The sequence below is a fragment of the Cetorhinus maximus genome, chromosome 10 (genome assembly GCF_964194155.1).
Source record: "Cetorhinus maximus chromosome 10, sCetMax3.hap1.1, whole genome shotgun sequence".
Classification (NCBI taxonomy): Eukaryota; Metazoa; Chordata; class Chondrichthyes; order Lamniformes; family Cetorhinidae; genus Cetorhinus; species Cetorhinus maximus.
Window position 1 is genome coordinate 113,332,205 of NC_135888.1, and position 15,519 is coordinate 113,347,723.

Here is a 15,519-nt window from a genome sequence, read left to right on the forward strand (position 1 = left end):
TTATCCACACACGGCTTCAAGGTAACACCCATTACCCTGATCACTCAGATTATGAAAAGGGGCTAAGGTTCATTTTGCTGGAGGGCCATTTTTTTTTACATTGTTCTAGGATTTTTGGGGTACAGAGTTGGGCCAATTTCATTCATAGATTCTGTATATTGTTCAAATTCTCCCTTTGTTAATTGAGTACTATTGGGAGCTGAATGCCGAATTAACTTGCTAAAATCATCAAACACTGATCAAGGTTTGAAACTGATACCTTCCTGATCCATATAATGCATTATCAGGTTGAAGCATAGGGGTAAATTGATCACTCTAAAGTTTTCTTTAAATGGGAGCTGACAATAACAATGTCAAGGGGGGATGGTTAGATTCTCTCTTGTTAGAGATGGTCATTGCCTGACACTTGTGTGGCGTAAATTTACTTGCCACTCATCAGCCCAAGCTTGAATATTGTCCAGGTCTTTCTGCAATTGGGCATGGACTGCTTCAGTATCTGAGGAGTCGCGAATGGTGCTGAACATTGTGCAATCATCAGCGAACATCCCCACTTCTGATCTTATGATGGAAGGAAGGCCATTGATGAAGCAGCTGAAGGTGGTTGAACTGAAGACACTACCCTCAGGAGCTCCTGCAGTGATGTCCTGGAGCTGAGATGATTGACCTCCAACAATCTCAAGTATCTTCCTTTGTACTAGGCAAGACTCCAGTCAGTGGAGAGATTTCTCCCTGATTCCCATTGACTCCAGTTTTGTTCAGGCTCCTTGATGCCACACTCGGTCAAATGATCCCTTGATGTCATGGGCAGTTGCTCTCACCTCACCTCTGGAGTTCAACACCATTGTACATGTTTGAACCAAGGCTGAATGAGGTCAGGAGTTGAGTGGCCCTGGTGGAACCCAAACTAAGCATCAGTGAGCAGGTTATTGCTAAGTAAATGCCGCTTGAAAGCACTGTTGATGATCCCCTCCACCACTTTACTAATGATCAAGAGTTGACTGATGGAGCGGTATTTGGCTAGGTTGGATTTGACCTGCTTCTTGTGCACAGTACATACCTGGGCAATTTTCCACACTGCCGGGTAGATGCCAGTTTTATAGCTGTACTGGTTAGGAGTTCTGGAGCACAAGTCTTCAGTACTATTGCCGGAACATTGTCAGGGCCCATAGTCTTTGCAGCATCCAGTGCCTCCAGCTGTTTCTCAATATCACATGGAGTAAATCGAATTGGCTGAAGACTGGCATCTGTGATGCTGGAGCCCTCCGGAGGAGGCCAAGATGGATCATCCACTGAGAACATGTGGATCAAGATGGTTGCAAATGCTTCAGCCTTATCTCTTGTATTGACGTGTTGGGCTCCTCCATCCTTGAGGATGGTGATACTTGTGTACCCTCCTCCTCCAGTGAGTTGTTTAAACACCCACCACCATTCATGACTGAATGCGGCAGGGACTTTTTTTTCACTTGTGCGTGGGATGTGGGCATCACTGGCTAGGCCAGCATTTATTGCCCATTCCTATTTGCCCTTGTTCAGAGGGCATTTAAGAGTCAACCACATTGCTGTGGGTCTGAAGTCACATGTAGGCCAGACCAGGTAAGGACGGCAGATTTCTTTCCCTAAAGGACATTAGTGACCCAAGTGGGTTTTTATGACAATCTACAATGTCTTCATGGTCATCATCAGACTTTTAATTACAGACATTTATTGAATTCATATGTCACCATCTGCCATGGTGGGAATACCCTGGGTCTCTGGCTTACTAGTCCAGCGACAATACCACTCCCCTAATAAAGCTGCTCCTTCTTACTGGCAATGAAGATTTCTGAAGCATTTTTCTAGACTATGCCCAATAATAGTTAACTAAAGTTTAACTAAAGTGAAGGACAATGGTCATCATATTCCATCATGAGCTAGAAAGTAAAATTCTGCATAATTTCAGATGATGAAATTGTTCAATTGCCAAAATTGAATATAAAACATATTAAAATAAAGTAGAGCAAGTCATAGCAACAAATGTTGAAAAATTATTTCCCAATATATTTTTACATATTTCTTATTTAAGAAGTCAAATGTTTGCTTTGCAGCAAAGATATCCTAGATGTTTGAGAGTGAATTTTCTGTACTGATTATGTGTAGCTGCATATTGCATATCTAAGATATAAAGAAATGTGATTTGCCTGTTAAATACATCCTCAGTGACATGCAAAAGATAACTAATTGCTTGTTGAATTGTAACAGAACTTTCCCTTCTTCAGTTACAAGCACAGAGTTTAATTTGACATAGGGTTGGCAGTGTGGAATGTCATTCTTTTAGAATCATTAATTTTATTTCTAACATATATCCTGTTGCAGGACTGATATCAGATGGACTCAATCATCATGCTTTTGATGTACCTTGCAATAATCTACAAGGAATGATTGTCAGACAAATGGAATTTGTGAAAAATGCGGTTCAACATTATCAAGCAAATGCTACAGTTGTGACAAAACTAAAACAATTAATGGAAAACTGAAGATGCAAATTACAGACAAATAATTAAGAATGGTGATCAATATAAGAAAAACATTGCCATCATATCTGGATCATAGCCAGAAAGCCAGTTACTATAGAAAATGTGAGTATTCAGAAGCGAAGTCCTTGGGTGCCTTGGGAGGTAGCCAACCAGACAATCCAGCTGTCTTTTCAGACAGTAAACATCTGACATACATGATCCACACAAATTCTTAAATTGATAAGCTTTATTAATAATCTTGTTGACTCCCAGAGCAGCTCCCTCCCGACCACTATACCACTGTATCGCCACATCTGGTGGGTCTGCCCTCTCAATGGAGATAAAGATGAGGACATTGACATCAATGCACATGGGGAATAAGAAGTCAGTGGATGTCGGTAAGGACAAGGTGAGACATATTACAAGATAAACTTCAGATTGAAGAGTTTTGCATAAGTTAGTAATTAAAACAGGAAATGCTCAAAACACTCAACAGGTCTAGCAGTATCTGGGGAGAGAAAAACAGAGTTAGCATTTCAGGTCTGTGACATTTCAAATCTAATAGAGGATGGAAGGGAAACAAAAATACCGCACAGCATTCTGCATTTTATAAACACACTAATCACTTCCTCACTCTCGTACTTAATTCCTCAATTTAATAAAACCAAAAATTCTATTGTGCACTTATTAATGGCTTTATCTACCTGCGCTCCTTTTCTGATCAGTAGGCATGTCCATGAAACTTGTTCCTTTTCCCCTCCTGTTTGCAGGGTTTAAACAAACAATCTGCTCTTCTCAAATGATGTGGGGACTGTCCTGTTTTGATGGATTAGGGACTAAAAATCTATTAAAATTCATGTTTTTTAAAAGCACAATACTTAAAGCATAACTCATTCTCAAATGCTTTTTGTGAAAAAACAATCAAATCTCCATGAGTGTTGTTGTGTAAGTTAAAAACAAAAACAGAATTACCTGGGAAAACTCAGCAGGTCTGGCAGCATCGGTGGAAAAGAAAAGAGTCGACGTTTCGGGTCCTCACGACCCTTCAACAGAACTTGTTTTTTGTTGTGTAAGTTGTTGGTTGATCTTTGGTCTTGAATTCTGTGAATGCTTAATGAGCAAAATAAAAACAATCGGGGAATGCACAAAATTAAAAGTTCATGAAAAAAAAACTTAGAATGACACTTGGACAGGGACCATTATCTAACTTACATTCAATGGCTCAGAAAAATTGCATTTCAAGATTTTAAGAAATGGAATAGTTCAAAATAATAAATACAAAATTTTTCAAATTCCATCCCCAGGAAATGAGGACTAATGGTTTTCTTGAAGAGATTGTGAAATAGGTTTGGATGGCTCATTTAACAGTCATATAAACGTAAAGCAGAAAACCTTTTTAAAACCAACATTGAGGTGCAAAAACCCATAAGACCTGGTAAGTTCACTCAGTCATTTGGAAATCTAATTGGTTTTGCTGTTGTTGATACTCAGAAATTCTGTGATTTGAGTTCTGGGAAAAATCATTGTAAAGATATTAGAGTAATTGTGTAAATATATCTCAGCTGACTAATTGTTACTCATTAACCAAAGTTACACCTATTATCATGGTCCTGAACTGAGAGCAGAAATAGGGTACAAAAGCACGTTCTATATTTCTCACTGTACTTTTAGTCAACCTGCCACCTTTAGTAAGTGAAGAGGAATAAACAAGGCAGTTGCTTCCTGCAACTACATTAAAAGGTAAGGAAGATGGAAGATCAATTTCTGCTTTACCTGGTTCACAAGCATAATCATAGCAAGCACCATTCCTCACCGGGAGTGCCAGATCATAGAAACAGCTCTCAAATGTCATGTTTTCACCAATGAAAACAACTCAACTCTGTGGGTATCTTTTCATACTTAAAGTCTCACCTTTCCTATTAAACATTTGCAATCTATATGATAAAAAGGGAATGGGGGACAGGTAAGAAACTCTGCTTGTTTTTCAAGTCAGTCCTGGAGGTGATCATTACAGTCAGATCTTAATCTATAGTTAAATCCATATGGGACTACATTGCAATTTGGAAATATTGTCATTGAAATAGACAACAATACAAAAAAAGGAATAAGGTCACTGGAGATAAGGAGAAAGGAATTGCAGTGCTTCATCTGAGCGTGCGATAAGAATGAATGTGTCTGATTTATAAAATTTGCACACTGCTACAAATGCCTTTCTTTCTTGCTATAAATAAACTGTGTCCACGAATAATACATCAAGTGACATCTAGTCTAAGGAGATTTTAGACATCGATGAGCTATCCCAGGTACTTGAAGGTCTTGAAGATGAAATTTAAAGGGACTCTGTCCTTGTGCAAGTACAAGGGAGCTGAATTAACAGGAATAATTCAAGTTCTTTCATGTGCACTGTGCCCTCCCCTTTTTTTTGAGAATTCAATCAAATATCCATAAATGTAACATGTAAGTTGTTGTTGGTTGATCTTTGGTCACAGATTCTGCGAATACTTAAATGAGCAAAATAAAAATAATTGGGGAATGTACAAAATGAAAAGCTTATAAAAGAAAAAAAACTTAGAATAACATTTGGACAAGAGCCATTACATAATTTACATTCAATGGCTCAGAAAAAGTACATTTTAAGATGATAAGAAATGGAATAATTCAAAACGGTAAATTCCAAAGCATTGGACAAAGGGACAGAATTGGTGCCCATTGCTGCTGTTAACCTTGTAACGGAGTCGTGTTGATGTCAAAATATTAAAGTTTCAATTTCATCTGCTGAACTCATATATGGAACTTTTTTAAAAGGCAGTTTCAACTGTTAAAACAAGGATACTGACTTAGAATGGCTGCCATGTAAATGTCACCTGACATGTTTGCAGCTGTAAGTTGGTCAAATTTCTAGAAGTTTCCTTTGTGGATTACAATTAGGACATGCCCAAGCAAACCTCCTGTGGAGTTTCACACTTGTTGATGTCAAATATTATTTCAAAGGTGGACTGAAACTTAAAATGGCCTCACCATTTGCATCACTGTAAAAGCCACATTCCATTCCATCAGGCTGGCGAGGAAGAGTCTGGAGAGACAACAGCTATATTGGAGGTGTTGTTATGTTCTTCCTAGCTCATAATGTGGAAGAATGGTATAGAGAAGTGATAGCTTGGACATTAAAAATTAATCACCTAAGCCATAAAACAATAGCCAAGGTCTGTCCAGACATGAGATAATCAATTATCTTCGGTGGAATATTCAAATCATTACAGTGATCATGATTACCATTTTGAAACGTCTTTATTACAACACCCCGTTTACTTTTGAGGCTGTCTAGAGAAGGAACATCTGAAGGCAGCAACAAAGCTGTGTGCCTCTCTCTCTATTTCAACTGAAGTGATCTCTGCCTGCTCATAACATACTGTGGGCAACAGACAGAGAGATTCTAAAGAAGACTTCAAATTCCTAAGCAGCATTTCTAGTGAAAAATCAAGGACTATCATTTAAAGAATTGCCTTAGCCAACAACTACAGCGAAGGACTCATAATCAGTGAACTGCCTATTTACTTGCCTTTTACTATTGAATCTTAATTTGCCCAAAAGCTAACTTTCTCTAAAATGCAAGTTGTAATTTTGTGTGTGTGTGCGTGTGGTGTGTGTGCAGAATTTTGCCCTCATCTGGCGGGCTCGGCGGGGGCGAGCAGGAGCGGTCAAGAAGCCGACTGCCATCCACGATCAGGCCGCAACCGCGGTTTCACAAAACTCGTGCTGCAGCGCTCAGCGCAGGAGGAGGAGGGCAAGCAAGGAGCTCCGTGCGTGCGTGCAGGGAAAGCTCCCCGAGGCACAAAGCTGCCTCAGGGAGCTGAAAATATAAAAAATCAAAAATAAAGAATTTAAAAATATTAAAACCATGTCCCTCATCATGTGACTCTGTCACATGAGCAGGGACATGTTATTAATGAAAAGTTAAAATTTTTATTTATTTTTAATTGCTGTTGGAAGCCTCATCCCACCCATGGATGAGGTTTCCTAAAAAATGCAAAGGCCACTTGGCCTTTTCGCCTGCCCGCCAACCATAAGGTTTGACGGGCAGCAAAAAATTACATTTAATTGGTAATTTAGTGGCCTTAATAGGCCTGTTAATTGTCGGCGGACGCACTGCTGACTCCCATGTGCGCCCGCTGACCGAAACATCGCGCAAGTGCACAATGACGTCGGGACACATGCCCAACATGATCGCACGTCACTTTACATTCATTTGGGTCAGTCGTGCACCCACCCAAAGAGGTAAAAATTCTGGCCTGTGTGTGATAGCAACCTCTCAAGCCTTAAAAAATACATTTTCCAAGTATAGGCTGGAATTTTATGCAGAGGTGGTGGCCTCAACACCCCCACCCCACTTCCCAGTGGAAAAGTCAGGGGCAAGCCCTCCTCAACTTGGTCAGATTTTCTCACAGCAGTTAAACAGCTGTTGGGCCATTAATTGGTTCAGGGCAAGACTTCCCACCCCATCTGGAAGGAAGTCCGACCTCTGAGAACTGCCAGCCAATCATATGTTTGGCAGTTCCCTAGGCCAAGTAGCACCCCTGAGAGTGATGGACATTGATGGGACTACAGGCAGTCCCCAACGAAAAGGAGCCATATTGCTGTACATGCAGATAGGCCCAGGGTTTAACTGGGCCCCGGTGAGGGGGTGGGGCACTGAGTTCAGCAGGCAGAGAGATTAAAAAGCAGGGTCGAGGACTACCTTGTAGAGTGCCTCTGTTGGGCACAGGGTGCCCAAACAGGAAAGGCTCACCCCCTTCAGCCTGCACAAAGGCTGCCAGCTTTCATCTGGCAGCCTCGCCATGTGGCACAACACCACCAGCTGCTGGTAAAATGCCACTTAATGGCCTCAACTGGCCCAAGGGTGGACAGTCCACCCGATGCATTCCCTGCCACTGGGAAAATAGCACAAGGGGTAGGTATGCAGTGAGCATAGCGCCCCAGGACAATGGCACCCAATTTTACAGCCCCGTCACCTGGCAGCTGCTCCGGGGGAAGGTGGGGAGGTCAGTGAAATTCAACAATCAACCCTTGGATTTTTATTCTGTTGGAAGAAAATGAATTTTGTGAATTTTAAAAAATTGAAAAAAATAAATTAAATTGGAATGAACACTTAAGTAAATTAACTTAGAAATTGAAATAATACACTTATTGAGTTTTCTGTCTGTCCCGTTTATCTCTCCCCTTAATCCCACCTGTATCCAATCATTATTTTGCTTTTTGTGCAAAATGTGTATCTCATTTATCTTTCCTCCTTCATGTTCCTTGGTTTGGTCTCTGTGAGCTAGACTTTCAGTTCCCACTGGGGCTGGGATTGATGATGGGCAGAAGATAAAAATAGCCCCCCTGGCTGGCACGCTGGTTCCCCGGCTGCATCCCATTTCCAAGCTGTGATGGAGGCAGGTTCGGGGGATGGCATCATGGCTACCTGCCAACATGCAGCGGATAGCCGACCAGGCTCATTAAGTGCCACCCAAAGCCAATTAATGCCGGCCAATCGAGATTTTCCCGTCAGCCTCCAAGACCCTGCAGGCAAGGGGGGCAGTTCAAGTGCCCAAAGGCAGCATCCCAGCAGCAGGCCGGAAGGTGAGCACTCTGCGAAGGTCTAGAGGCTGTCCCTGATGGCCTGGTTGCTGCAGCAAACACAGGCCGCCCTGCAGAATGATTCCCTTCCACCTACATTGGTGGTCTGGCGACAAAAGTCATTTTTAAATTTAGATTTAAAAACGTTGGAGAGAGGGCACCCTCTTTCTTGAAGCTCCCTCTCTCTTCCTGACCTTACATTGCAGGCTGCTGCTCCTTTCAAGTTGGGCAGATGTTGATTGGCCCTCCATTTTCAACAGCCAGCCCACTGTCCTTAATTAGATGGTGAACCATGGGGATGTGACCCCATAAAAATCACACTGAATGAGTGTTGCAGCCTGTGGGCAGATCTGACACCTGTTTCTCAGCATGTGCAAATAGTGACATTTTAAATGTATTTCTTTTGCTTGGTAAGTGAAAGTACATTCAAGAATAATGAATAAATCTCAAATGCTCAACAGCTGAGGCTTATTACTGTGGATACAGGACAGCTGATGGTGATGATGATTGTCCCTTTCGCCCAAAACAATTAATTTACAGAATCACAGAATTTTTGCAGTGCAGGAGGCCAATTGGCCCATCGAGCCTGCTCTGGCTGTCTAAAAGAGCATTCCACCTGGTCTCACTCCCCTGCCTTATCCCCGTAACCTTGCACATTCTCTCTTTTCAGACAGCAATCCAACTAACTTTTGGATACCTCGATTGAACCTGCCTCCACCACCCGTTCAGCAAATTTGTTCCAGATTTCAACCACCCTTTATGTTTTCCTCACTTCATAGTTACTCCTTTTGCCAATTATTTGGAATCTGTGCCCTCTAGTTTATGATGTTCTCTTGAGTGGAAACAGTTTCTTACTATTTACCCTGTCCATACCCTTCAGGATCTTGAATACCTCTATCAAGTCCACTCACAGCCTTCTTTCTTCCAAGGAAAACAGTGCCAACCTCTCCAATCTATCCTCATAACTATAGTTTATCATCGCTAATGCCCTCTGAAAGTAAAAGGTTAATATTAGCATATAGAATTGGCATAAAATGAAGCATCAATTAACTTTATAACATGGTTGAAGCCTCTTGCAATTTTTGAGTTCTTTTAACACTGCACATTTGTCACTTTTAATTACTGAACAGGTTAACAATACATAAACCTAAGGGACAGACACAATGATTGTAAAGAGGATCATGCAACAGCTGGAAGAAATTCCCTCTTGGTAAGAACGATGCTGGGAGAATTCCTCCTCATCTTTCAAGCTGTCTGATTGTCATTAAATAATTGCATGAATGAATTAAAAATTAGTACAGTGCAAGGAAACTGGGATATAGCAATGAGCTCAAACGCTGTCCATTCAGTTCTGGTACCTGACCTTAAGTCTAGGCTATACTGAAAGGGTGGAGGTTTCCTCTGTCTGCAGACTGTAAATGGTCTAATTAAAATGAATTTGGGGCAGTTACAACCCAGTTCCCAGTTGGTGTGGTTCATCAGCATAAAACTGCCCAGAGTGTAGTACTAATTAACATTAAATTGGCGATATCACTGAGAGAGAGCACAAGGGTGGTTGGCATTTGAAATGTTATTCTGGTGCAGCAGATTCAGACTGGTCTGAAATTCAGATCAGCTATGCCCTTGTCACTCTTTATCTGTGCCTCTGCAACTTGGCTTCAGTCCCATCCACAGAACTGAGACCATACAGGCCAAAGTCATAAATGGGATTGACTTGTTTTTATTCATTCGTGTGATGTGGGTGTCACTGGCTGGGCCAGCATTTATTGCCCATCCCCAATTGCCCTTGAGAAGGTGGTGGTGAGCTGCCTTCTTGAACCACTGCAGTCCATGTGGTGTAGGTACACCCACAATGCTGTTACAAAGGGAGTTCCAGGATTTTGACTCAGCGACAGTGAAGGAACGGCAGTACATTTCCAAGTCAGGGTGGTGAGTGGCTTGGAGGGGAACATGGTGGTTCCCATCTATCTGCTACCCTTATCCTTCTAGATGGTAGCTGTCATGGGTTTGGAAGGTGGTGCCTAAGGAAGGTTGGTGAGTCCCTACAGTGCATCTTGTAGATGGTATACACTGCTGCCACTGTACATCAGTGGTGGAGGGAGTGAATGTTTATGGATTGGTTGCCAACCAAGCAGGCTGCTTTGTCCTGGATGATGTCAAGCTTCTTGAGTGTTGATGGAGCTGCACTCATCCAGGCAAGTGGAGTGTATTCCGTCACATTCCTGACTTGTGCCTTGGAAATGGTGGACAAGGTGTGGGGAGTCAGGAGATGCATTATTTGCCACAGGCTTCCCCTGACCTCTGACCTGCTCCAGCAGCTACAGTATTTATATGGATAGTCCAGTTAAGCTTCTGGTAAATGGTAGCCCTCAGGATGTGGATAGTGGGGGGATTCAGTGATGGTAATGCCATTGAATGTCATGGGGTGATAGTTAGATTCTCTCTTGTTGGAGATGGTCATTGCCTGACACTTGTGTGGTGTGAATGTTACTTGACACCTGTCAGCCCAAGCCTGGATATTGTCCAGGTCTTGCTGCATATGGACATATACTGCATCAGTATCTGAGGAGAGATTGCAATATCTTCACTCTGTCTGCAGCTGCCACCCAACCTCCCTCCCCACCCTCCTCCCCCACTATAGACACCAGATGAGCATTCCGGCCAAATGAAGTGCCTATTCTTCGACTGTGAGGTATACTTGTCCTCTTTCCAGGTCTGCACTCCAGCCTCCTATCCTATGGTGAAGAACATTATGCCGTCATCAGCGAAAATCCCCATTTCTGACCTTATGATGGAAGGAAGGACATTGATGAAGCAAGTGAAGATGGTTGGGCCTAGGACACTACCCTGAGGAACTCCTGCAGTGATGCCCTGGAACTGAGATGATTGACCCCCAACAACCACAATCATCTTACTTTATGCTAGGTATGGCTCCAACCAGCAGTGAGTTTCCCCCTCTTATTCACATTGACCCCAGTTTTGCTAAAGCTCCTTGATGCCACTCTCAGTCAAATGCTGTCTTAATGTCAAGGGCAGTCACTCTCAGCTCACCTCGGGAGTTCAATTCTTTTGTCCATGTTTGAACCAAGGCTGTAATGAGGTCAGGAGCTGAGTAACCCTGGCAGAAACCAAATTGAGTGTCAGTGAGAGGTTATTGCTAAGCAAGTGCCGCTTGATAGCACTGTTGATGACCCCTTCCATTACTTTACTGATGATGGAGAGTAGACTGATGGGTGGTAATTGGCCAGGTTGGATTTGCTCTGCTTTTTGTGTACAGGACATACCTGGGCAAGTTTCCTCATTGCTGGGTAGATGCCAGTGCTGTCGCTGCACTGGAACATCTTTCTCCTGGTTACTCACTGCATTACCTTCAATGGCTTCTTCTCTGTTTGCATGTTCATCTCTTGTGTATCCTAAGAGCTTGTGCTTGGTTCCTTTCTCTTCGCTAACTATATTCTACCCTCCAGCAATATTATCCCAAAGTACAGGTTCCTGTACATGTTTTTGAATTCCAGCTGTAACTTGCTGCCTTTTCTATTGACCCCAAAGTGTTTGCTAAATTCTCAAGATAGATGCATGGTATCAATGCCTGGATAGGCTATCACTGTTTAAAATGAGGATATGACTGCTTCTGCAATGACAGCTGGTTGCATGGGAGCATCTGCATGCATCTCCTGAAACTGGAGATGTTGCAATGTCTTCACCCTGTCTGCAGCCGCCATCCCCCTCCCACCCCCGCACACCCTGTTTATCCACACCCTATGTCCCTGCAGATGAGCATTCCGGTCAGATGAAGTGCCTACTCTTCGACTGTGAACTATACCTGTCGTCTTCCCAGGTCTACACTCCAACCTCCTATCAGAAGCTCTGGGGTACCACTTCTGGCCTATGCAATGTGTCCACAAAGCTCCACACCCATCGCGCCAGGTGATTTTTCTTCTTTGTGCTCACAGAATGCCCCTCTCTCTGGCACTCCGGTGGCTGCTGAATGGTGGCATACCTACAATGTCTCTCATCACTCACCATGCCAAACCTAGTCAGGCCATTGAAGTGTTTTCGACACTGCGCCCATGCTCTCTGCACTCACTCCTCTGCTGCTGACCTCCAGCTGGCAAACTCCAGTCATGACCACTTGGTCTGTGTGAGGACCCCCTATGACCACTGGCAAGGAAAGAAAATGCTCCTAAGGACTGTCACCACTTCCAGCATAACCTGAAGAGACTCATACAAAAACCAGAGGGATGTCCTTGTATAAGTTCCCTACCTGTCAGCTGCCCTCTGCTCTGCCTCAGCCTCCATAATGTTGATGAATGGTAGCTTCAGTGATGGTTGCCACTCGCCCTTTAAATCAGGCCCACCTTGAAATGGTCCTGCTTCTTGCCCACAATTCACTGCCAATAAGTTGGCCGTACCCAATTCACTGCTGCTAATTGGGTAGTGAACACAACTCTTGTCCAATTAGCTATTATCCGAAAATTGTGTCAGATGCACATTATCCATCAGTGCAAGGTTGGGATGCGGAAGAGATGCCAGGGTCGCGACCTTAGAACTGAAATCCTGCCCATGTAGCTTTTATTCTGAATTAACAGTCCTCCTCCTCCTTACCATGCCCCTAAGAGGGTGCTGGCAACCATGGACTTCCATTGGATTGGCCCATGATCATACTTGGAAAAGTATTACAGTGATTTGCTGTTGCCTTCTGCAGCATGGCTGACCAGCAAACTCTCCCACTCTAACCAACTGCCATTTTGTGAGGATTTACAGTCTAATATTCAGCCTGTTTGGCCACATTATAAACACATCTTCCAAGGTCATCAAGTCCTGAAATGGGACTTGAGCCCAGAGCTTCTGGGCCAGAGGTAGGGATGTTACCACTGCACCACGAGACAGAATTAAGAGCAGCCAAGCTATTTTATCTTTATAGGCTGCTTACTTTAATAAAGTGTACACTTGCTGGCCTAGATTTATTGCTGAAATCAAAGTTCTTATTAATAATGCATTTATCTCAAGCAATTGAGACTATTTCTCTCTCCCCAGCTGCTGCCTGACTTGCTGAGTATTTCCAGAATTAGGAAATTGGTTTAGGATTCATCCACCAATGAAATAGTGTTAAAAACAGCCCTTTCCAAATTCCTTGGTCCATTAACTTCAAAATGTACAAGCCCATTTATGAGAAATAGAAATTGATATAAATTGAGTTCGCTTGCCAGTATTGCCAGGCTTTCCATCCACGTATGACACATGAACCATTGTTTGAACATTGTTCCAGATTTAGTTAGGGTGTCAAATGATTGGGCAGGCAGACCATTTAAAAGAAACAAAATTCCTGTATTTAGCTATGCCAGCTTTCTTCGTTCATAAAGAAATAATTGCAGAAGTGTGTTTGCTTGATCAGCCATTAGCAAGAAATGAATAAAAGTGTATTGTATCAAACACCACTCTGCCTTGCTTTTGTGGATCTCACAGAAGTACTTGACACTATGAGCAGGAAAGCCTCTATCAGATATTAGAGAGAATTGGCTGTGGGCTCCCAAGTTCACAGTCTGATACAGCCCTTCCATGGTATCGTGCATGGCATCATTCAGTTCTGACAGCTCCACCTCTGACAGTTTTGAAATCAATATTGGGGTGAAACATGGCTGCATCTTCACCCCTACTCTGTTTGATATCTTTTTCTCTGTCCTCCCTGACCTATGCTCTCTTGCCAACATGGAAGAAGTGTACATCCACACAATATCAGTTGGGAAACGTCACAATCTATCAAGACTGAAAGCCAAGACAAAAGCGTGGCATGTCCTGATCAGAGAACTTCTGTATATTGATGATGTCTCACTAGTTGTCCAGGCAGAAGATGAGCTCCAAAGACTGACGGATCATCTGTGACATGCCTGTGACACATTCTCCTTCACCATCATCGTCAAGAAAAGTAGTTACAAGAACAAGAGCCAGGCAGAAAGAGTATTTAAAGAGCACATATTTCTTGAAGAAATCTGCTGTCAAAGAATTTTGATGTAAGTTATGAGTCACATGAACAATGAAAATCACTACTTGTTTCAGTATACTTGGTTGCACTCAGGGAAAAGGTCACAATCCCTCAGATGCAGGACAAATCAGTCCCTAAACTCATTTGTGCCCTTCTCTATAAGAACTTTAAGAACAGAAGTGTGATGTATGGATGAGGATATGCACTCATGGTGGGACCCATTAACTGAGTATTTTAATGCATTGGAATTGTTTCTAATACATATTTTATTTCAAATTAGACCTCTGTACAAGGTAATTTTCTCTCTTTTTATTGTTTTTATTCATTAGTTTTAATTTTTTAACAAATGAGCAATGTACCCGAAATGAATTTCCCCATGGACAATAAACTGAAATTGAATTGAACTGAATTGAACAGTTATGGGGCAGGATGTTATGTCTCCACCTCTGAGCAGGCTCAACAAACAGCACAGGAAGCAGTGGGCAAATTCTGCCATCTTGGATCTACAGTGACAGACAAACTGTTTCTTGTCGAAAAGCTGAGCACATGCATTGGAAAGGCAGCTACCAATTTCGACTGGCTAATAAAACGGGCATGGATAAATAACAAGCTGACTTGCAGGACCAAGATGCTAATCTATAAGGCCTATAACCTAAGCACATTGCTAAATGGGAGTGACATCTGGACAACCTACACCTACCAAGAAAAAAGGCTCAATAAGCTCTGTTGTGTAGGATGCATCCTTGGCAGCATATGGAAAGAGAAAGTCACCAATGAAGAAGTCCTTTCTAGGGCAAATATGCTAGCGCTAATCAAGCAACAAATGTTCCGCTTTCTTGGGCATGTGTGCAGGATCGAAGATGACCTATCTCTAAGGATATGCTATTCGGGGAGGTAAACCGTGCCAAGAGACCAGCAGGGTGCCCAAATCTCCGATTCAGGGATGCTGTCAAAAGGGACATGAAAGCCCTCAACATCAATCATGACAGGTGGGAAACTCTAGTTGATGACCAATGCAATTGGCATCACCAGCTGTGGGCACGAGTTTGCCACCATGACGACATATGGTTTCAGAAGCTCCAAAGCAGACACCAGCTCTGCAAACTTGGCATCCCAGACCACTGGCAAGGGGCAACTTTATGTATGGCATTTGTGGAAGACTTTGCTTTCCTGGAATTGGCTTGTTCATCTATCAAAGGAAGTGCAGCAGATGATCTCATTTGATCCCACCAAGGTTCTGAGGCTGCATTACCATCATCTCTCGTAGATGGAAGGATGCCAATCATATTGCATCACTGGAATATTGCAGGCAGACAGAAAGTAACATGACTACTAGAGCATAAGAGTGAGATTTGTTTTTCCCCTGTATTTTGAAGATACAGGTGATGCCTATTGGTGAAAGATTCTTTCCTTCTAAATTTGGTAAGG